A 22,868-nucleotide genomic window follows, 5' to 3' on the forward strand; every position below is an offset into this window, starting at 1 on the left:
AACAGAGACGGATAGTGATACTGACCCTCACTCTCTTTCTCTCTCTCTCACACTCTCTCTAACAGAGACGGATAGTGATACTGACCCTCTCTCTCTCTCTCTCTAACAGAGACGGATAGTGATACTGACTCTCTCTCTCTCTTACTCTCTCTCTAACAGAGACGGATACTGAAACTGACCCTCCCTCTCTCTCTCTCTCTAACAGAGACAGATAGTGATACTGACCCTCACTCTCTCTCTAACAGAGACGGACAGTGATACTGACCCTCTCTCTCTCTCTCTCGCTCTCTCTAGCAGATAAAAGTAGTGACACTGACCCTCACACTCTCTCTCTCTCTCTCTCTCTCTCACACAGATAGATAGTGACACTGTCCATCTCTCTCTCTCTCTCACACACACTCTCTCTCTCTCTAACAGAGACGGATAGTGATCCTGACCCTCTCTCTCTTCTCTCTCTCTCTCTCTCACGGAGACAGATAGTGATACTGACCCTCCCTCTCTCTCTCTAACAGAGATACTGAAACTGACCCTCTCTCTCTCTCTAACAGAGACAGATAGTGATACTGACCCCCTCTCTCTCTCTCTAACAGAGACAGATAGTGATACTGACCCTCTCTCTCCCTCTCTCACACACACACAGATAGATAGTGACACTGACCCTCTCTTTCTCTCTCTCACACTCTCTCTCTCTCTAACAGAGACGGATAGTGATACTGACCCTCACTCTCTTTCTCTCTCTTCTCTCTCTCTCTCTAACAGAGACAGATAGTGATACTGACCCTCTCTCTCTCTCTTACTCTCTCTCTAACAGAGACGGATACTGAAACTGACCCTCTCTCTCTCTCTAACAGAGACAGATAGAGATACTGACCCTCTCTCTCTCTCTTTCTCTCTCTCTAACAGAGACGGATAGTGATACTGACCCTCTCTCTCTCTCTCTCTCTAACAGAGGCGGATAGTGATACTGACTCTCTCTCTCTCTCTCTCTCTCTCACACACAGATAGATAGTGACACTGACCCTCTCTCTCTCTCTCTCACACTCTCTCTCTCTCTAACAGAGACGGATAGTGATACTGACCCTCTGTCTCTCTCTCTCTCTAACAGAGACGGAGAGTGATACTGAACCTCTCTCTCTCTCTCTGTCTCACACTCTCTCTCTAACAGAGACAGATAGTGATACTGACCCTCTCTCTCTCTCTTTCTCTCTCTCTAACAGAGACGGATAGTGATACTGACCCTCTCTCTCTCTCTCTAACAGAGGCGGATAGTGATACTGACTCTCTCTCTCTCTCTCTCTCACACACACAGATAGATAGTGACACTGACCCTCTCTCTCTCTCTCTCACACTCTCTCTCTCTCTAACAGAGACGGATAGTGATACTGACCCTCTGTCTCTCTCTCTCTCTCTCTAACAGAGACGGAGAGTGATACTGAACCTCTCTCTCTCTCTCTGTCTCACACTCTCTCTCTCTCTAACAGAGACAGATAGTGATACTGACCCTCTCTCTCTCTCTTTCTCTCTCTCTAACAGAGACGGATAGTGATACTGACCCTCTCTCTCTCTCTCTAACAGAGGCGGATAGTGATACTGACTCTCTCTCTCTCTCTCTCTCTCACACACAGATAGATAGTGACACTGACCCTCTCTCTCTCTCTCTCTCACACTCTCTCTCTCTCTCTAACAGAGACGGATAGTGATACTGACCCTCTCTCTCTCTTTCTCTCTCTCTAACAGAGACGGATAGTGATACTGACCCTCTCTCTCTCTCTTTCTCTCTCTCTAACAGAGACGGATACTGAAACTGACCCTCTCTCTCTCTCTAACAGAGACAGATAGTGATACTGACCCTCTCTCTCTCTCTTTCTCTCTCTCTAACAGAGACAGAGAGTGATACTGACCCTCTCTCTCTCTCTTTCTCTCTCTCTAACAGAGACGGATAGTAATACTGACCCTCTCTCTCTCTCTCTAACAGAGACGGATAGTGATACTGACTCTCTCTCTCTCTTACTCTCTCTCTAACAGAGACAGATAGTGATACTGACCCTCACTCTCTCTCTAACAGAGACGGATAGTGATACTGACCCTCTCTCTCTCTCTCTAACAGAGACGGACAGTGATACTGACCCTCTCTCTCTCTCTCTCTCTAGCAGATAAAAGTAGTGACACTGACCCTCACACTCTCTCTCTCTCTCTCTCACACACACTCTCTCTCTCTAACAGAGACGGATAGTGATCCTGACCCTCTCTCTCTTCTCTCTCTCTCTCTCTCACGGAGACAGATAGTGATACTGACCCTCCCTCTCTCTCTCTCTCTAACAGAGATACTGAAACTGACCCTCTCTCTCTCTCTCTAACAGAGGCTGATAGTGATACTGACCCTCTCTCTCTCTCTCTCTCACACACACACACAGATAGATAGTGACACTGACCCTCTCTCTCTCTCTCTCTCTCTCTCTTTCTCTCTCTCTAACAGAGGCGGATAGTGATACTGACTCTCTCTCTCTCTCTCTCTCTCACACACAGATAGATAGTGACACTGACCCTCTCTCTCTCTCTCTCACACTCTCTCTCTCTCTAACAGAGACGGATAGTGATACTGACCCTCTGTCTGTCTGTCTGTCTCTCTCTCTCTCTCTCTCTAACAGAGACGGATAGTGACACTGACCCTCTCTCTCTCTCTCTCTCACTCTCTCTCCCTCTAACAGAGACGGAGAGTGATACTGACCCCCTCTCTCTCTCTCTAACACAGACAGATAGTGACACTAACCCTCACTCTCTCTCTCTCTGTCACACAGAGATAGATAGTGATACTGACCCTCTCTCTCTCTCTCTCTAACTGAGACGAATAGTGATACTGACCCTCTCTCTCTCTCTCTCTCTCTCTCTAGCAGATACACGTAGTGACACTGACCCTCACACACCCTCTCTCTCTCTCTCTGACAGAGACGGATAGTGATCCTGACCCTTTCTCTCTCTCTCTCACTCTCTCTCTCTCTCTCGCTAACAGAGAGGGATAGTTATATTGACTCTCTCTCTCTCTCTCTCTCTCTCTCTCTCTAACAGAGACGGATGGTGATACTGACCCTCTCTCTCTCTCTCTCAGACTCTCGCTCTCTCTAACAGAGACAGATAGTGATACTGACCCTCCCTCTCTCTCTCTCTCTCTCTCTGTAACAGAGATGGATAGTGATACTGACCCTCTCTCTCTCTCTCTAACAGAGACGGATAGTGATACTGATCCTCTCTCTCTCTCTCTCTCTCTCTAACACAGACAGATAGTGACACTAACCCTCACTCTCTCTCTCTCTGTCCCACAGGGATAGATAGTGATACTGACTCTCTATCTCTCACTCTCTCTAACTGAGACGAATAGTGATACTGACCCTCTCTCTCTCTCTCTCACAGAGATAGATAGTGACAGTGACCCTCTCTCTCTCTAACAGAGACGAATAGTGATACTGACTCTCTCTCTCTCACTCTCTCTAACAGAGACGGATAGTGATACTGACCCTCTCTCTCTCTCTCTCTCTCTCTCTCTAACAGAGACGGATAGTGATACTGACCCTCTCTCTCTCTCTAACAGAGACGGATGGTGACACTGACCCTCTCCCTCTCCCTCTCTCTCTCTCTAACAGAGACAGATAGTGATACTGACTCTCTCTCTCTCTCTCTCTCTCTCTCTAACAGAGATGGATAGTGATACTGACCCTTTCCCTCTCTCTCTCTCTCTAACAGAGACGGATAGTGATACTGACCCTCTCTCTCTCTCTCTAACACAGACTGATAGTGACGTTGTCTCTCTCTCTCTCTCTCTCTCTCCTTCTCTCTCCCTCCTTCTCTCTCCCTCTCCCCCAGGTCTGTTTCTCTCCCCTTCCCTCTCCCACCCGGTCTCTCCCTTCCGGTCTCTCCCTTTTCCCCACTCTCTCCCTCCTTCCATCCCTCCCCCCCCCCAATGTCAGCGATCTGTTCTGTTTACCTGACTGGGCTGGCAGTGTTTCTCTGGACGGTCTCCATTGGAGACAGGGAGCCTATGTTCCTGATTACAATCTGGGTGTGTGATGGACTCCTCACCGTCTGCCCCTGTCCACCGCAGCCCTGCCTCTGTCTGTTCCCTTCCAACAGCTTCCTACTCTCCCTATCAGGGTCTCTCCCTTCCTCACTCCCTCCCTCTCTCACTCTCTCTCCCTCTCGCCCTCCCAGTCTATCCTTCTCCCTTTTCCTCCCTCCCTCTCTCTCCCTCCCTCCCTCCTTCCTTCTCTCTCTCTCTCTCCCTCCCTCCCTCTCACTCCCTCTCTCTCCTTCCCTCACTCCCTCTTTCCCCACTCCCTCTCTCCCCCTCACTCCCTCTTTCCCCACTCCCTCTCTCTCCCCACCACTCCCTCTCTCTCTCTTCCCCCCCTATCTCCCTCTCTCTCTCTCCCTCTCTCTCTCTCCCTCCAACTCCCTCTCTCTCTCCCTCCTCTCTCTCTCTCTCCCCCAACTCCCTCTCTCTCCCTCCTCTCTCTCCCCCAACTCCCTCTCCCTCCCTCCCTCCTCTCTCTCCCCAACTCCCTCTCTCTCCCTCCTCTCTCTCTCTCTCTCCCCCAACTCCCTCTCTCTCCCCCCTCTCTCTCTCTCTCTCCCCCAACTCCCTCTCTCTCCCTCCCTCTCTCTCTCTCTCCCCCAACTCCCTCTCTCTCTCCCTCCACTCTCTCTCCCCACCACTCCCTCTGTCTCTCTCTCCCCCAACTCCCTCTCTCTCTCCCTCCTCTCTCTCTCTCTCCCCCAACTCCCTCTCTCTCTCTCTCTCCCCCAACTCCCTCTCTCTCTCCCTCCACTCTCTCTCTCCCACCACTCCCTCTGTCTCTCTCTCCCCCAACTCCCTCTCTCTCCCTCCACTCTGTGTCTCTCTCTCCACCTCTCCCTCTGTCTCTCCCTCTCCCTTCAACCCCAACTCCCTCCCTCTCTCTTCCCCCCCCATCTCCCCCTCTCTCTCCCCCGCCCCCCCCCCCCCTCTCCCCCTGAATGACGTCACTCGAATACCCAGCAATGAGGAAGTGCGGTCAAGGGCTGGAAAGTAAACAGCCCGGAGTTGGTTTTGTTTCTGTCTGTGTCAGCTCCGGCAGCTGAGGGAGGAGGCTGGCCCTGGTGTGGGAAAGCTGCTGAGATTGTGGAACAGGGAGAGATAGAGAGAGAGAGAGAGAGAGAGATAGAGAGAGAGAGAGCTGACGCAGAGTCTCTGAGGACGAGGTGTGGATCTGAGGAGACGTAAACACACAGAGAGGCGAAAGCACATCTTCACACGCCAACTCCCCCCTCAGAGACAACCCAACCATCGCCCCCTTGACGTTCAATGGTGTTACCATCACTGAATCCCCCCTCCCCCCTCCACTATCACCACCCTGGGGGTTCCCATTGAGAGGGAATCTAACCATCGCCCCCTTGACGTTCAATGGTGTTACCATCACTGAATCCCCCCTCCCCCCATTATCACCATCCTGGGGGGTCCCGTTGAGGGAGAATCTAACCATCGCCCCCTTGACGTTCAATGGCGTCACCATCACTGAATCCCCCCTCCCCCCCAATATCACCACCCTGGGGGGTCCCGTTGAGGGAGAATCTAACCATCGCCCCCTTGACGTTCAATGGTGTTACCATCACTGAATCCCCCCTCCCCCCATTATCACCATCCTGGGGGGTCCCGTTGAGGGAGAATCTAACCATCGCCCCCTTGACGTTCAATGGCGTCACCATCACTGAATCCCCCCTCCCCCCCAATATCACCACCCTGGGGGGTCCCGTTGAGGGAGAATCTAACCATCGCCCCCTTGACGTTCAATGGTGTTACCATCACTGAATCCCCCCTCCCCCCATTATCACCATCCTGGGGGGTCCCGTTGAGGGAGAATCTAACCATCGCCCCCTTGACGTTCAATGGCGTCACCATCACTGAATCCCCCCTCCCCCCCAATATCACCACCCTGGGGGGTCCCGTTGAGGGAGAATCTAACCATCGCCCCCTTGACGTTCAATGGTGTTACCATCACTGAATCCCCCCTCCCCCCCCACTATCACCATCCTGGGGGTTCCCATTGAGAGAGAATCGAACCATCGCCCCCTTGACGTTCAATGGCGTTACCATCACTGAATCCCCCCTCCCCCCTCCACTATCACCATCCTGGGGGTTCCCATTAACCTGAAACTGACCTTGACCCAGCCCCCAAAAAAACCTGGGCGATGGGAAGGGCAGGGGGTCAGCGCCGGGGGAAACCGAACGGGACTTGGGAGGCCAGAACGTAGGCCTTTCAGCCCCTCCAATCCGTGCTGTTCTGCATGGAGCAAGCAGCACCTGGGATTCAAAGCCCCTCCCCCCCCACCCCAACCCAGCCCTTAGCCCATCGTGGCTTCACATCTCTTCAGTGCGTGAAGGGGTCGGCAGGTTGCTCCTCCCCCTCCCCCACCGGCCCCTCAGTGAGTCCTCACCCACCCACCTTCTTGGTGGGATCCTTTCCCTCATATCCCCCTCCTCCCCCTCTCGAAACCTCCAGCCCCTGACCTTCCATCTCCCCCCCCCCCCCCCCTTCTCCCTTGGTTCATTGACCCCCCTCTCCCCCTCCCCAATCAGGAAGCAACATTCCTTCCTTAATCCTCCCTCCCATCGATATCCCTCAACATTTTACCATCACGTTCCCCCGCTCCATCCACTCGGACCCCAACATTGGAGGGGTAGTGGGACAGCGAAAAGGGTTACCTCAGATTACAACAGGATCTGGACCAGATGGGCCAATGGGCTGAGAAGTGGCAGATGGAGTTTAATTCAGATAAATGTGAGGGGCTGCATTTTGGGAAAGCAAATCTCAGCAGGACTTATACACTTAATGGTAAGGTCCTGGGGAGTGTTGCTGAACACAGAGACCTTGGAGTGCAGATTCATAGCTCCTTGAAAGTGGAGTCGCAGGTAGATAGGATAGTGAAGGCAGCGTTTGGTATGCTTTCCTTTATTGGTCAGTGTATTGAGTACAGGAGTTGGGAGGTCATGTTGCGGCTGGACAGGACATTGGTTAGGGCCACTGTTGGAATATTGCGTGCAATTCTGGTCTCCTTCCTATCGGAAAGATGTTGTGAAACTTTGAAAGGGTTCAGACAGGATTTACCAGGATGTTGGAGGGTTTGAGCTACAGGGAGAGGCTGAACAGGCTGGGGCTGTTTTCCCTGGAGCGTCGGAGGCTGAGGGGTGACCTGAGAGAGGTTTATAAAATCATGAGGGGGCATGGAGAGGGTAAATAGACCAGGTCTTTTCCCCCTGGGGTGGGGGGAGTCCAGAGCTAGAGGGGCGTGGGTTAGAGGTGAGAGGGGAAAGGGGCAACGTTTTCATGCAGAGGGTGGTGTGGAATGAGCTGCCAGAGGAAGTGGTGGGAGGCTGGGACAATGACAGCATCGAAAAGGCATGTGGATGGGGACAGGGATAGGAAGGGGTTGGAGGGAGATGGGCCAAGTTCTGGGGAATGGGACTGGAGTAATTTACAAACTGTGGAAGAGTTGGGTCTAAGGGTGCTGTATATCTCCGTAACGCCATTCCAGAGAAAATAGTCCCAATCAGTCCAATCTCTCCCTGACTAGCGGGACCTGGGAATCACTGGCCAAGCCGAATTTATTTCCTGTCCCAGGAACGTGCTCCTGACTTCCCCTTCCCCCGTGAAGCTGTCTAGCTTGGGGAAAAGCCCCCCCCCCGCACCATCTCCCAGCGCTGCCAGATTCCCCAATGTCGGATTCCAATCCTCTCGCTGTGCCCTCAGATCAGATATCTGGAGTTTTCACACCCATCCCAAGGCAGGAACAACGGGCGAAGGAGGTTAAGTGCCAGACGTGCAAATTCCCGGTGTGTCAGCAGGAATAGCGATGATAAGGGAGGTGTGGAAAGATTAGGACAGGGAACCCTGCCCCCAGTGCAGTGTCAGCACATCCAGGGACAGGGCTCTGGCTGTGAGACTGGCTCAGCGTTCCTGGCTTCCTCTCAAGGTCAACACAGCTCACCCACACCCACCTCCCCGGCCTACCCCTGTCACCCCCACCCCCACACAGCTCACCCACACCCACCTCCCCGGCCTGTCCCGCCATCCCCACCCACACCCACCTCCCGGTCTGCCCCACACCTCACACACACCCACCTCCCCGGCCTACCCACTCCCACCTCACCCACACCCACCTCCCCGGTCTACCCCACCACCTCACCCACACCCACCTCCCCGGCCTGCTCACCCCCACCCCCACCTCACCCACACCCACCACCTCAGCCTGCCCACCCCCACCCCCACCTCACCCACACCCACCACCCCAGCCTGCCCACCCCCACCCCCATCTCACCCACACCCACCTCCCCGGCTTATCCCCGCCACCCCTACCCCCACAGCTCACCCATCTCCCCGCCACCCCCACCTCACCCCCACCCACCTCCCCGGCCTACCCCCGCCATTCCAACCCCCACCCACCACGTGAGAGGATTGAGGGGGTGTTTTGGGGGGGGCGGGGGGGGTAGGAACTGGAGAAACTCAGCAGGTCTGGCTGTAGCTGGAGAGAGAGAGAGAGGGAGAGAGAAACAGGTATAACCCCTGGAATCTATTCCGAGAGGGAGATAGGGAAAGGTGCATTGGAGCGCGCAGTCAGATCCAGCCATTCTCCTTCCAGGATCCTACAGTAGAGGCCATTCAGCCTATCGACTTTGTACTAGCATGGCTGCAATTAATCTCCACTGGTCCCCCTTGCCCGCACTAGGCTCTCCGCCCGGAATGTTCCGGTACTCCAGAGCGAGGCCTAAACAGCTGCGATCGGAGTTCCCCGCTCTCATTCCCGAGACGCTGAGTGAGAAAGTTCAGTTTGCCGTATCCCTTCCTCACTGCCCTGTGAGCCCACCCTGTCAGGGAGCTGCAGGGATATGTCCCCCAGATCCCACTGCTTCCCGGGAGCTTCCCAGCATTCCTGCTCCCAAAGTGTGTGGCCTCACATCTCTCAGGGTTAAACTGCCCAGACTCTCTCTATCCCACCCCCCCCACCCCCACCGTGTTTAAGCTGACACCACCCCCCTCACCCTGGACAGTCCCTGTGTCACCCACAGACTGACTCATCACCGCTCCCCACCCTCACACCCTCACATCTCCATCATTTACTTATCCCCATTCATTGTCCCTGTGACACACCACTGCGCTACACACCCAGACACATACACACACACACACACACTCCCTCTCACAGCTACACACACATACACAAACGCACGCACACACAGACATATGCACACAGATACGCGCATACATGCGGAAACAGACACACACACACACACGGACACAGAGACATGCACAAATACACAGACGCACACAGAGACATGCACACATGTACAGAAACACACATACACAGGGACACACACACACACACACAGACACGCACACACAGATACACGCGCACAGAGACATGCACACAGAGACATGCACACAGAGACACAGGGACACACGCACACACAGATACACGCACATACACAGAGACACGCACGCGCACACACATACGCAGAGACACGTACACACACATATACACGCATGCATGCACAGACACACATACACACACACGCAGAGACGCACATACCCACATGCAGAGACACACACATACAGATACACACACAGACACGCACATACACCCACGCAGAGACACAGTCTCGCGCGCGCACACACACACACACACACACACACACACACACAGACACAACGGTTGCAAGATGCTAAAGGAGACAGAGAAAGGGAGGGGCACCGAGACTTACATCCGTCTTCCGAGAGTCACACGGCCCACCTGTGGCCTCCGCCCAGTCTCCCACAGACCACCTTCAGAGCGGGAAGTGGGAGAGAGCCCTCATTAGCCGCCCTGCGGAAAACGAGAGAGCTGAAGGAAGTTTTTAATGAGGTACAAGGTACAGTAGTCGTGTACGTGGGGGGGAGGGAGGGAGGAGCTGTCGGCTGGAGGGAAGGTTCTGAGAGATAGAGAGATGCCTTCCTCAGCAGATTACACCCATCAGAGCCCTCTCGCCGCTTTAAGGAAAGCCACTGGCCTGTTGCCCCGCGGGTGGGCCCCACCATGGGCATCTTAAACGGGCAACACAACCCCTCCCCCGCCACCCCTCCCAAACCTCAACCAGGGCCTTTGGACTTGGCCACCGAAACGTAAAGGCAGGTGCCCGAAGCCAGTCCCAAAGGCCTGAGGAGTGACTGAGAGCTTGACAGAGCCGTACAGCACGGGAACAGACCCTTCGGCCCAACTCGTCCATGCTGACCCAATGACCCATATTAATCTAGTCCCGTTTGCCAGCCCAGCTCCCCCTGACCCCTTCCTATCCCTGTCCCCATCCACCTTTTCAATGCTGTCATTGTCCCAGCCCCCCACCACTTCCTCTGGCAGCTCATTCCACACACGCACCACCCTTTGGGGGGAAAAGTTACCCCTCAGCTCCCTTTCCCCTCTCCCCTTAAACCCACGCCCCTCTAGTTCTGGACTCCCCCACCCAGGGGAGTCTATTTACCCTCTCCATGTCCCCTCATGATTTTACAAACCTCTCTCAGGTCACCCCTCAGCCTCCGACGCTCCAGGGAACACAGCCCCAGCCTGTCCAGCCTCTCCCTGTAGCTCAAACCCTCCAACATCCTGGGAAATCCTTACTGAACCCTTTCAAGTTTCACAACATCTTTTCGATAGGAAGGAGACGAGAATTACACGCAATATTCCAACAGTGGCCCTAACCATGGACACACACACACTCACACACACACACACTCTCACACGCACACACACAGACACACACCCCCACACACACAGACACAGACAGACACACACAGACACCCCACACACCGACACTACCCCCCCACACCCCCACACACACAGACACACACACACTCAGACACACACACACCCCACACAGACACACACACACCCCACACACCCACCACCCCCCCACACCCCCCCCACACACACACCCCACACCCCCCCCCCACACACACCCCCCACACACCCTCCACACACACACACACACACCACACACCCCCCACACACACCCCACACACACACACCACACCCCCCCACACACACACACCCCACCCCCCCACACACACACACCCCACACACCCCCCACACACACACCCCGCACACACCCTCCACACACACACACACACCCCACACACCCCCCACACACCCCCACACACACACACCCCACACACCCCCCACACACACACCACACACCCCCACACACACACACACCCCACACACCCCCCACACACACACCCACACACCCCCCACACACAAACCACACCCCCCACACACACACACCCCACACCCCCCCACACACACACACCCCACACCCCCCCACACACACACCCCCACACACACACACACCCCCCACACACACACACTCCACACACGCCCCCCACACACGCCCCCCACACACACACCCCCCCCCCACACACACACACCCCACACACCCACACCCCCCACACACACACACCCCACACACCCCCCCCACACACACCCCCACACACACACCCCACACACCCCCCCCACACACCCCCCCACACACACACACACACCCCACACACACACACACCCGACACACACACACACCCCCCGACACACACACCCCCCCACAACACACACACCCACACCCCCCCACACACCCCCACCCACCCACTCCCCCCACACCCTCCCCACACCCCCCACACCCCCCCACACACACACCCCACACACACCCCCACACACACACACACACCCCCCACACACACACACACCCCACACACACACACACCCCCAAACACACACCCCACACACACACCCCCAGACACACACACACACACCCCACACACCCCCCACACACACACCACACACCCCCCACACACACACACACTCCACACACGCCCCCCACACACACACACACTCCACACACGCCCCCCACCACACACCCCCCCACACACACACACCCCACACACACACACACACACCCACTCCCACACACACACACACCCACCCCCACACACACACACCCACCCCCACACACACACACACCCACCCCCACACACACACACACCCACCCCCACACACACACACCCCACACACACCCCCCCCACACACACACCCCCCCCACACACACACCCCCACACACACACACCCCCAAACACACACACCCCCCCAAAACACACCCCCCCCCACACACACACCCCACACACACCCCCAGACACACACACACACACCCCACACACCCCCCACACACACACCACACACCCCCCCCACACACACACACACACTCCACACACGCCCCCCACACACACCCCCCCACACACACACACCCCACACACACACACACACACACACACACACACCCACTCCCACACACACACACCCACCCCCACACACACACCCACACACCCAACCCCACACACACACACCCACCCCCACACACACACACACCCACCCCCCCACACACACACACACCCACCACCCCACACACACACACCCACCCCCCCCAACACACACACACACACACCCACACCCCCACACACACACACACACACACCCACACACACACCCACACACACACACACCACTCTGTGTTTAAGATGTGCCATCATGTCTTTTTCGAATCTGCCTCCCTTCCCCAGAACAAGATGAACCTCTTCATCCTCGAACTCCCCCAATCTTGGCAAAAGATAACTCCATCGATACCCCGCATTATTTTATCATCTTCTCTCACTGGGGCGGTTTTCCCTGGAGCGTCGGAGGCTGAGGGGTGACCTTATAGAGAGGTTTATAAAATCATGGGGGGTCCATGGGGAGGGTAAATAGACAAGGTCTTTACCCCCTGGGGTGGGGGAGTCCATAACTAGAGGGGCGTGAGAGGGGAAAGGGAGCTGAGGGGTAACTTTTCCCCCCAGAGGGTGGTGCGTGTGTGGAATGAGCTGCCAGAGGAAGTGGTGGGAGGCTGGGACAATGACAGCTTTGGAAAGGTGGATGGGGACAGGGATAGGAAGGGGTTAGGGGGAGATGTCAGCCGAGTGCTGGCGAAGGGGATTCGTTCAGGGTGAGGATCCCTGGTGGGCGTGAACGGGTCGGGCCGAAGGGTCTGTTTCTGTGCTGTGATTGGCTGAATCCGCCTGTGCCAAGGGTGCGTCGAGTGAGATGCTCCAATTCCTGGGACGAATGGATAAACTATTGCATTTTAATCGAGTTAAAGTTCTGCCAATTTAATTTTTGGCTCGATTCTAAATTCGGTATTGCCAGGCTAATGTGTCCTCTGCGTTAAGGACTCATCTGGGCCACAACCCCTTCACTTGCTGTGAGAGAAATTAAGTTCAGGGCTCGGCGAATGTTTCTGTGATACATTTTGAGGGGGTGAGGGTTGTGTCTGGTCTATAACACCGCGCACAAGTCGAAAGGGTGAGCAGGAGTAGAGGGAGCTGGCTGACAGGAACGTTGGAAGCACTCACACAGGGAAACGGAGCGAGTGACTTGATTCCCAGAGACTGGACTCCGGCTCCTCCTTCTAACAAGTTACAGATCTCTCCATCAGCAGGGCGGCCGGAATGGATTTACCCAGGGAGGGGCACGGTCAAACCACTACAGGCTGGGACCCAACGCATAACAGCCCCACCTCTCTCCAGAAAGGGTCCCGATCACCTTATAGACACAACACGCCCGCTCTAATCCTGTTCAGGACCATACAGCTGACAGGACTTTCCCAGTCTCTGGGAGATGGACACAGTGTCCCTCTCTCTCTAGGGGATGGGAAAGGTGTGCTCACACGGAGTCTCTCTCTCTCTCTCTAACAGAGACGGATAGTATACTGACCCTCTCTCTCTCTGCACATCCTTGAGCACTATGGGTAATTTAGCATGGCCAATCCACCCTAACCTGCACATCCCTGGGCACTATGGGTAATTTAGCACGGCCAATCCACCCTAACCTGCACATCCCTGGGCACTATGGGTAATTTAGCATGGCCAATCCACCCTAACCTGCACATCCCTGGGCACTATGGGTAATTTAGCACGGCCAATCCACTCTAACCTGCACATCCCTGGCATTATAGGTAAATTAGCACGGCCAATCCACCCTAACCTGCACATCCCTGGGCACTATGGGTAATTTAGCATGGCCAATCCACCCAAACCTGCACATCCCTGGGCACTATGGGTAATTTAGCACGGCCAATCCACTCTAACCTGCACATCCCTGGCATTATAGGTAAATTAGCACGGCCAATTCACCCTGACCTACGCATCCCTGGGCACTATGGGTAATTTAGCATGACCAATCCACCCTAACCTGTACATCCCTGAGCACCATGGGTAATTTAGCATGGCCAATCCACCCTAACCTGCACATCCCTGGGCACTATGGGTAACGTAGCACGGCCAATCCACCCTAACCTACACATCCCTGGGCACTATGGGTAATTTAGCACGGCCAATCCACCCTAACCTACACATCCCTGGGTACTATGGGTAATTTAGCACGGCCAATCCACCCTAACCTACATATCCCTGGGCACTATGTGTAATGTAGCATGGTCGATCCACCCTAACCTGCACATCCCTGGGCACTATGGGTAATTTAGCACGGCCAATCCAACCTAACCTACACATCCCTGGGCACTATGGGTAATTTAGTACGGCTACTCCACCCTAACCTACACATCCCTGAGCACTTTGGGTAATTTAGCACGGCCAATCCAACCTAACCTACACATCCCTGGGCACTATGGGTAATTTAGCACGGCTACTCCACCCTAACCTACACATCCCTGAGCACTTTGGGTGATTGAGCACGGTCAATCCACCCTAACCTGTCCATCCCTGGACACTATGGGTAATTTAGCATGTCCAATCCTCCCTAACCTGCACATCCCTGGGCACTATGGGTAATTTAGCCTGACCAATTCAACCAAACCTCTACATCCCTGGGCAGTATGGGTAATTTAGCACAGCCAGTCCACCCTAACCTGCACATCCCTGGCACTATGGGTAATTTAGCACGGCCATTCCACCCTCACCTGCACATCCCTGAGCAATATGGGTAATTTAGCACGGCCAATCCACCCGAACCTGCAAATCCCTGGGGCACTATGGATAATTTAGCACAGCCAATCCACCCTAATCTGCAAATCCCTGGGGCACTATGGGTAATTTAGCATGGTCAATCCACCCTAATCTGTACATCCCTGGGCACTATGGGGAATTTAACATGGCCAATCCACCCGAACCTACACATCCCTGGGGTACTATGGGAAATTTATCATAGCCAATCCACCCTAACATGCACATCCCTGGGCACTATGTGTAATTTAGCACGGCCAATCCACCCTAACCTACAAATCCTTGGATACTATGGGTAATTTAGCACGGGCAATACACCCTAACCTACACATCCCAGGGGTACTATGGGTAATTTAGCACGGCTAATCCACCCTAACCTACACATCCCTGAGCACTATGGGGAATTTAGCATGGCCAATCCACCCTAACCTACACATCCTTGGATACTATGGGTAATTTAGCACGTCCAAGCCACCCTAACCTGCACATCCCTGGGCACTATGGGTAATTTAGCACGGCCAATCCACTCTAACCTTCACATCCTTGGATACTATGGGTAATTTAGCACGGCCAATCCACTCTAACCTGCACATCCCTGGGCATTATGGGTAAATTAGCACGGCCAATTCACCCTGACCTACGCATCCCTGGGCACTATGGGTAATTTAGCATGACCAATCCACCGTTACCTGCACAAGTCTGGGCACTATGGGTAATTTAGCATGGCCAATCCACCCTAACCTGCACATGCCAGGGCACTATGGGTAATTTAGCATGGCCAATCCACCCTAACCTGTACATCCCTGAGCACTATGGGTAATTTAGCATGGCCAATCCACCCTAACCTGCACATCCCTGGGCACTATGGGTAACGTAGCATGGCCAATCCACCCTAACCTACACATCCCTGGGCACTATGGGTAATTTAGCATGGCCAATCCACCCTAACCTGTACATCCCTGAGCACTATGGGTAATTTAGCATGGTCAATCCACCCTAACCTGTACATCCCTGAGCACCATGGGTAATTTAGCATGGCCAATCCACCCTAACCTGCACATCCCTGGGCACTATGGGTAACGTAGCACGGCCAATCCACCCTAACCTGCACATCCCTGGGCACTATGGGTAATTTAGCACGGCCAATCCACCCTAACCTACATATCCCTGGGCACTATGTGTAATGTAGCACGGCCAAGCCACCCTAACCTACACATCCCTGGGTACTATGGGTAAATTATCATAGCCAATCCACCCTAACATGCACATCCCTGGGCATTATGTGTAATTTAGCACGGCCAATCCACCCTAACCTACACATCCCTGGGCACTATGGGGAATTTAGCATGGCCAATCCACCCTAACCTACACATCCCTGGGCACTATGGGTAATTTAGCATGGCCAATCCACCCTAACCTGCACATCCCTGGGCACTATGGGTAATTTAGCACGGCCAATCCACTCTAACCTGCACATCCCTGGCATTATGGGTAAATTAGCACGGCCAATTCACCCTGACCTACGCATCCCTGGGCACTATGGGTAATTTAGCATGACCAATCCACCGTTACCTGCACAAGTCTGGGCACTATGGGTAACTTAGCATGGCCATTCCACCCGAACGTGCACATCCCTGGGCACTATGGGTAATTTAGCACGGCCAATCCACCCTAACCTACACATCCCTGAGCACTATGGGTAATTTAGCACGGCCAATCCACCCTAACCTACACATCCCTGAGCACTATGGGTAATTTAGCACGGTCAATCCACCCTAACCTGTACATCCCTGAGCACTATGGGTAATTTATCATGGCCAATCCACCCTAACCTGCACATCCCTGGGCACTATGGGTAACGTAGCATGGCCAATCCACCCTAACCTACACATCCCTGAGCACTATGGGTAATTTAGCACGGTCAATCCACCCTAACCTGTACATCCCTGAGCACCATGGGTAATTTAGCATGGCCAATCCACCCTAACCTGCACATCCCTGGGCACTATGGGTAACGTAGCACGGCCAATCCACCCTAACCTACACATCCCTGGGCACTATGGGTAATTTAGCACGGCCAATCCACCCTAACCTACACATCCCTGGGTACTATGGGTAATTTAGCACGGCCAATCCACCCTAACCTACATATCCCTGGGCACTATGTGTAATGTAGCATGGTCGATCCACCCTAACCTGCACATCCCTGGGCACTATGGGTAATTTAGTACGGCCAATCCAACCTCACCTACACATCCCTGGGCACTATGGGTAATTTAGTACGGCTACTCCACCCTAACCTACACATCCCTGAGCACTTTGGGTAATTTAGCACGGCCAATCCAACCTAACCTACACATCCCTGGGCACTATGGGTAATTTAGCACGGCTACTCCACCCTAACCTACACATCCCTGAGCACTTTGGGTAATTGAGCACGGTCAATCCACCCTAACCTGTCCATCCCTGGACACTATGGGTAATTTAGCATGTCCAATCCTCCCTAACCTGCACATCCCTGGGCACTATGGGTAATTTAGCCTGACCAATTCAACCAAACCTCTACATCCCTGGGCAGTATGGGTAATTTAGCACAGCCAGTCCACCCTAACCTGCACATCCCTGGCACTATGGGTAATTTAGCACGGCCATTCCACCCTCACCTGCACATCCCTGAGCAATATGGGTAATTTAGCACGGCCAATCCACCCGAACCTGCAAATCCCTGGGGCACTATGGATAATTTAGCACGGCCAATCCACCCGAACCTGCAAATCCCTGGGCACTATGGGTAATTTAGCATGGTCAATCCACCCTAATCTGTACATCCCTGGGCACTATGGGGAATTTAACATGGCCAATCCACCCGAACCTACACATCCCTGGGGTACTATGGGAAATTTATCATAGCCAATCCACCCTAACATGCACATCCCTGGGCACTATGTGAAATTTAGCACGGCCAATCCACCCTAACCTACACATCCTTGGATACTATGGGTAATTTAGCACGGGCAATACACCCTAACCTACACATCCCAGGGGTACTATGGGTAATTTAGCACGGCTAATCCACCCTAACCTACACATCCCTGAGCACTATGGGGAATTTAGCATGGCCAATCCACCCTAACCTTCACATCCTTGGATACTATGGGTAATTTAGCACGTCCAAGCCACCCTAACCTGCACATCCCTGGGCACTATGGGTAATTTAGCACGGCCAATCCACTCTAACCTGCACATCCCTGGGCATTATGGGTAAATTAGCACGGCCAATTCACCCTGACCTACGCATCCCTGGGCACTATGGGTAATTTAGCATGACCAATCCACCGTTACCTGCACAAGTCTGGGCACTATGGGTAATTTAGCACGGCCAATCCACCCTAACCTACACATCCTTGGATACTATGGGTAATTTAGCACGGGCAATACACCCTAACCTACACATCCCAGGGGTACTATGGGTAATTTAGCACGGCTAATCCACCCTAACCTACACATCCCTGAGCACTATGGGGAATTTAGCATGGCCAATCCACCCTAACCTTCACATCCTTGGATACTATGGGTAATTTAGCACGTCCAGGCCACCCTAACCTGCACATCCCTGGGCACTATGGGTAATTTAGCACGGCCAATCCACTCTAACCTGCACATCCCTGGGCATTATGGGTAAATTAGCACGGCCAATTCACCCTGACCTACGCATCCCTGGGCACTATGGGTAATTTAGCATGACCAATCCACCGTTACCTGCACAAGTCTGGGCACTATGGGTAATTTAGCATGGCCAATCCACCCTAACCTGCACATGCCAGGGCACTATGCGTAACGTAGCACGGCCAATCCACCCTAACCTGCACATCCCTGGGCACTATGGGTAATTTAGCACGGCCAATCCACCCTAACCTACATATCCCTGGGCACTATGTGTAATGTAGCACGGCCAAGCCACCCTAACCTACACATCCCTGGGTACTATGGGTAATTTATCATAGCCAATCCACCCTAACATGCACATCCCTGGGCACTATGTGTAATTTAGCACGGCCAATCCACCCTAACCTACACATCCCTGGGCACTATGGGGAATTTAGCATGGCCAATCCACCCTAACCTACACATCCTTGGATACTATGGGTAATTTAGCACGGGCAATACACCCTAACCTACACATCCCAGGGGTACTATGGGTAATTTAGCACGGCTAATCCACCCTAACCTACACATCCCTGAGCACTATGGGGAATTTAGCATGGCCAATCCACCCTAACCTTCACATCCTTGGATACTATGGGTAATTTAGCACGTCCAAGCCACCCTAACCTGCACATCCCTGGGCACTATGGGTAATTTAGCACGGCCAATCCACTCTAACCTGCACATCCCTGGGCATTATGGGTAAATTAGCACGGCCAATTCACCCTGACCTACGCATCCCTGGGCACTATGGGTAATTTAGCATGACCAATCCACCGTTACCTGCACAAGTCTGGGCACTATGGGTAATTTAGCATGGCCAATCCACCCTAACCTGCACATGCCAGGGCATTATGGGTAAATTAGCACGGCCAATTCACCCTGACCTACGCATCCCTGGGCACTATGGGTAATTTAGCATGACCAATCCACCGTTACCTGCACAAGTCTGGGCACTATGGGTAATTTAGCATGGCCAATCCACCCTAACCTGCACATGCCAGGGCACTATGGGTAATTTAGCATGGCCAATCCACCCTAACCTACACATCCCTGAGCACTATGGGTAATTTAGCACGGTCAATCCACCCTAACCTGTACATCCCTGAGCACTATGGGTAATTTAGCATGGCCGATCCACCCTAACCTGCACATCCCTGGGCACTATGGGTAATTTAGCACGGCCAATCCAACCTAACCTACACATCCCTGGGCACTATGGGTAATTTAGTACGGCTACTCCACCCTAACCTACACATCCCTGAGCACTTTGGGTAATTTAGCACGGCCAATCCAACCTAACCTACACATCCCTGGGCACTATGGGTAATTTAGCACGGCTACTCCACCCTAACCTACACATCCCTGAGCACTTTGGGTAATTGAGCACGGTCAATCCACCCTAACCTGTCCATCCCTGGACACTATGGGTAATTTAGCATGTCCAATCCTCCCTAACCTGCACATCCCTGGGCACTATGGGTAATTTAGCCTGACCAATTCAACCAAACCTCTACATCCCTGGGCAGTATGGGTAATTTAGCACGGCCAGTCCACCCTAACCTGCACATCCCTGGCACTATGGGTAATTTAGCACGGCCATTCCACCCTCACCTGCACATCCCAGCGATATGGGTAATTTAGCACGGCCAATCCACCCGAACCTGCAAATCCCTGGGGCACTATGGATAATTTAGCATGGTCAATCCACCCTAATCTGTACATCCCTGGGCACTATGGGGAATTTAACATGGCCAATCCACCCTAACCTACACATCCCTGGGGTACTATGGGAAATTTATCATAGCCAATCCACCCTAACATGCACATCCCTGGGCACTATGTGTAATTTAGCACGGCCAATCCACCCTAACCTACACATCCCTGGGCACTATGGGGAATTTAGCATGGCCAATCCACCCTAACCTACACATCCTTGGATACTATGGGTAATTTAGCACGGGCAATACACCCTAACCTACACATCCCGGGGTACTATGGGTAATTTAGCACGGCTAATCCACCCTAACCTACACATCCCTGAGCACTATGGGGAATTTAGCATGGCCAATCCACCCTAACCTTCACATCCTTGGATACTATGGGTAATTTAGCACGGGCAATACACCCTAACCTACACATCCCAGGGGTACTATTAGCATGGCCAATCCACCCTAATCTACACATCCCTAGGGTACAATGGGTAATTTAGCATGGCCAATCCACCCCGGCCTACACATCCCTGGGCACTCTGGGTAATTTACCATCGCCAATCCCCCCTAACCTACACATCTCTGGGCACTATGGGTAATTTAGCACGGCCAATCCACCCTAACCTACACATCCCTGAGCACTATGGGTAATTTAGCACGGTCAATCCACCCTAACCTGTACATCCCTGGGCACTATGGGTAATTTAGCACGGCCAATCCACCCTAACCTACACATCCCTGGGTATTATGGGTAATTTAGCACGACCAATTCAACCTAACCTCTACATCCCTGGGCACTATGGGTAATTTAGCACAGCCAATCCACCCGAACCTCCACATCCCTGGGTTACTATGGGTAATTTAGCATGGCCAATCCACCCTAACCTGCACATCCCTGGGCCCTATGGGTAATTTAACGCGGTCGATCCACCCGAACCTGCACATCCCTGGGCACTATGGGTAATTTAGCACGGCCAATCCAACCTAACCTACACATCCCTGGGCACTATGGGTAATTTAGCACGGCTACTCCACCCTAACCTGCACATCCCTGGGCACTATGGGTAATTTAGCACGGCCAATCTACCCTAACCTACACATCCCTGAGCACTATGGGTAATTGAGCATGGCCAATCCACCCTAACCTGTCCATCCCTGGACACTATGGGTAATTTAGCATGTCCAATCCACCCTAACCTGCACATCCCTGGGCACTACGGGTAACTTAGCATGGCCAATCCACCCCAACCTGCACAGCCCTGGGCACTATGGGTAATTTAGCATGACCAATTCAACCAAACCTCTACATCCCTGGGCAGTATGGGTAATTTAGCATGGCCAATCCACCGTAACCTACACATCCCTGGGGTACTATGGGAAATTTATCATAGCCAATCCACCCTAACATGCACATCCCTGGGCACTATGGGTAATTGAGCATGGCCAATTCAGCCTAACCTACACATTCTGAGCACTATGGGTAATTTAACATGGTCGATCCACCCTAACCTGCACACTGTGGACTGTGGGAGGAAACCGGAGCACCTGGAGGAAACCGCACGCAGACACGGGGAGTAGAATGTGCAAACTCCACACAGACAGTCACCCCGAGGCCGGAATCGAACCCGGGGGAGGGGGAGGAGTGTGGGAGTGCTTTCCGGAACTATGGTGGGGGGGCAAGGAAGACGCTGGACAGAGTAAACGGGTGGGGGTGGGGGGTAGGTATTCCTGCTCGGAGGAGGAAAGAGAGGGATGGGGATTTAAGTGAGTCAAACCGAGGCCCAAGTAAGGAAAGCTTTCTCGCCCAGCGACCAGTGAGGATGTCGAATGCACTGTGTGGAAACGTGGGGCTGGGGGCAGTTTCATTGGGAACGGGGCAATGAGAGGGGATCTGGATGGAAATGGGGAGCAGGAGATGTGGGGGGGTGGGGCAAGGGCAGGGGATTGGCACATTGGGGGGACAGAACCAGTACAGACACTTTGGACAGAATGGCCTCCTCTTACATTGTATGATTTCACAACTATTGAATATTGGGGCAATCGAACCATCGCCCCCTTGACGTTCAATGGCGTTACCATCACTGAATCCCCCCTCCCCCTACTAACACCATCCTGGGGGTTCCCATTAACCTGAAACTGACCTGGACCCAGCCCCAGATAAACCCAGCGGCTACAAGAGCAGGTCAGAGGCTGGGAATCCTGCAGCGAGTCACTCCCCTCCTGGCTCTCCCCCCAAAACCCTGTCCCACCATCGACAAGGCCCAAGTCAGGAGGGTGAGGGAATACTCCCCACTTGCCCCTGGACGGGGTCAGGGGGCAGGGGGCAGGGAATCTCAACACCGTCCTGGGACAAAGC

The 22,868-nt window shown here is 53.6% G+C and overlaps 1 long non-coding RNA gene across 1 annotated transcript in view; it reads right to left on the minus strand.

The window, feature by feature from the left end:
- LOC132814279 (uncharacterized) overlaps nt 1-22,868 on the minus strand; it is a 46,283-nt gene that overhangs the window by 20,000 nt on the left and 3,415 nt on the right. Inside the window, exon 2 of the long non-coding RNA XR_009644346.1 lies at nt 9,788-9,888. This is a non-coding gene — a long non-coding RNA (uncharacterized LOC132814279). The remainder of the gene's footprint in view (nt 1-9,787; nt 9,889-22,868) is intronic.

The sequence above is a fragment of the Hemiscyllium ocellatum genome, unplaced genomic scaffold (genome assembly GCF_020745735.1).
Source record: "Hemiscyllium ocellatum isolate sHemOce1 unplaced genomic scaffold, sHemOce1.pat.X.cur. scaffold_783_pat_ctg1, whole genome shotgun sequence".
In the NCBI taxonomy this organism is placed as follows: domain Eukaryota; kingdom Metazoa; phylum Chordata; class Chondrichthyes; order Orectolobiformes; family Hemiscylliidae; genus Hemiscyllium; species Hemiscyllium ocellatum.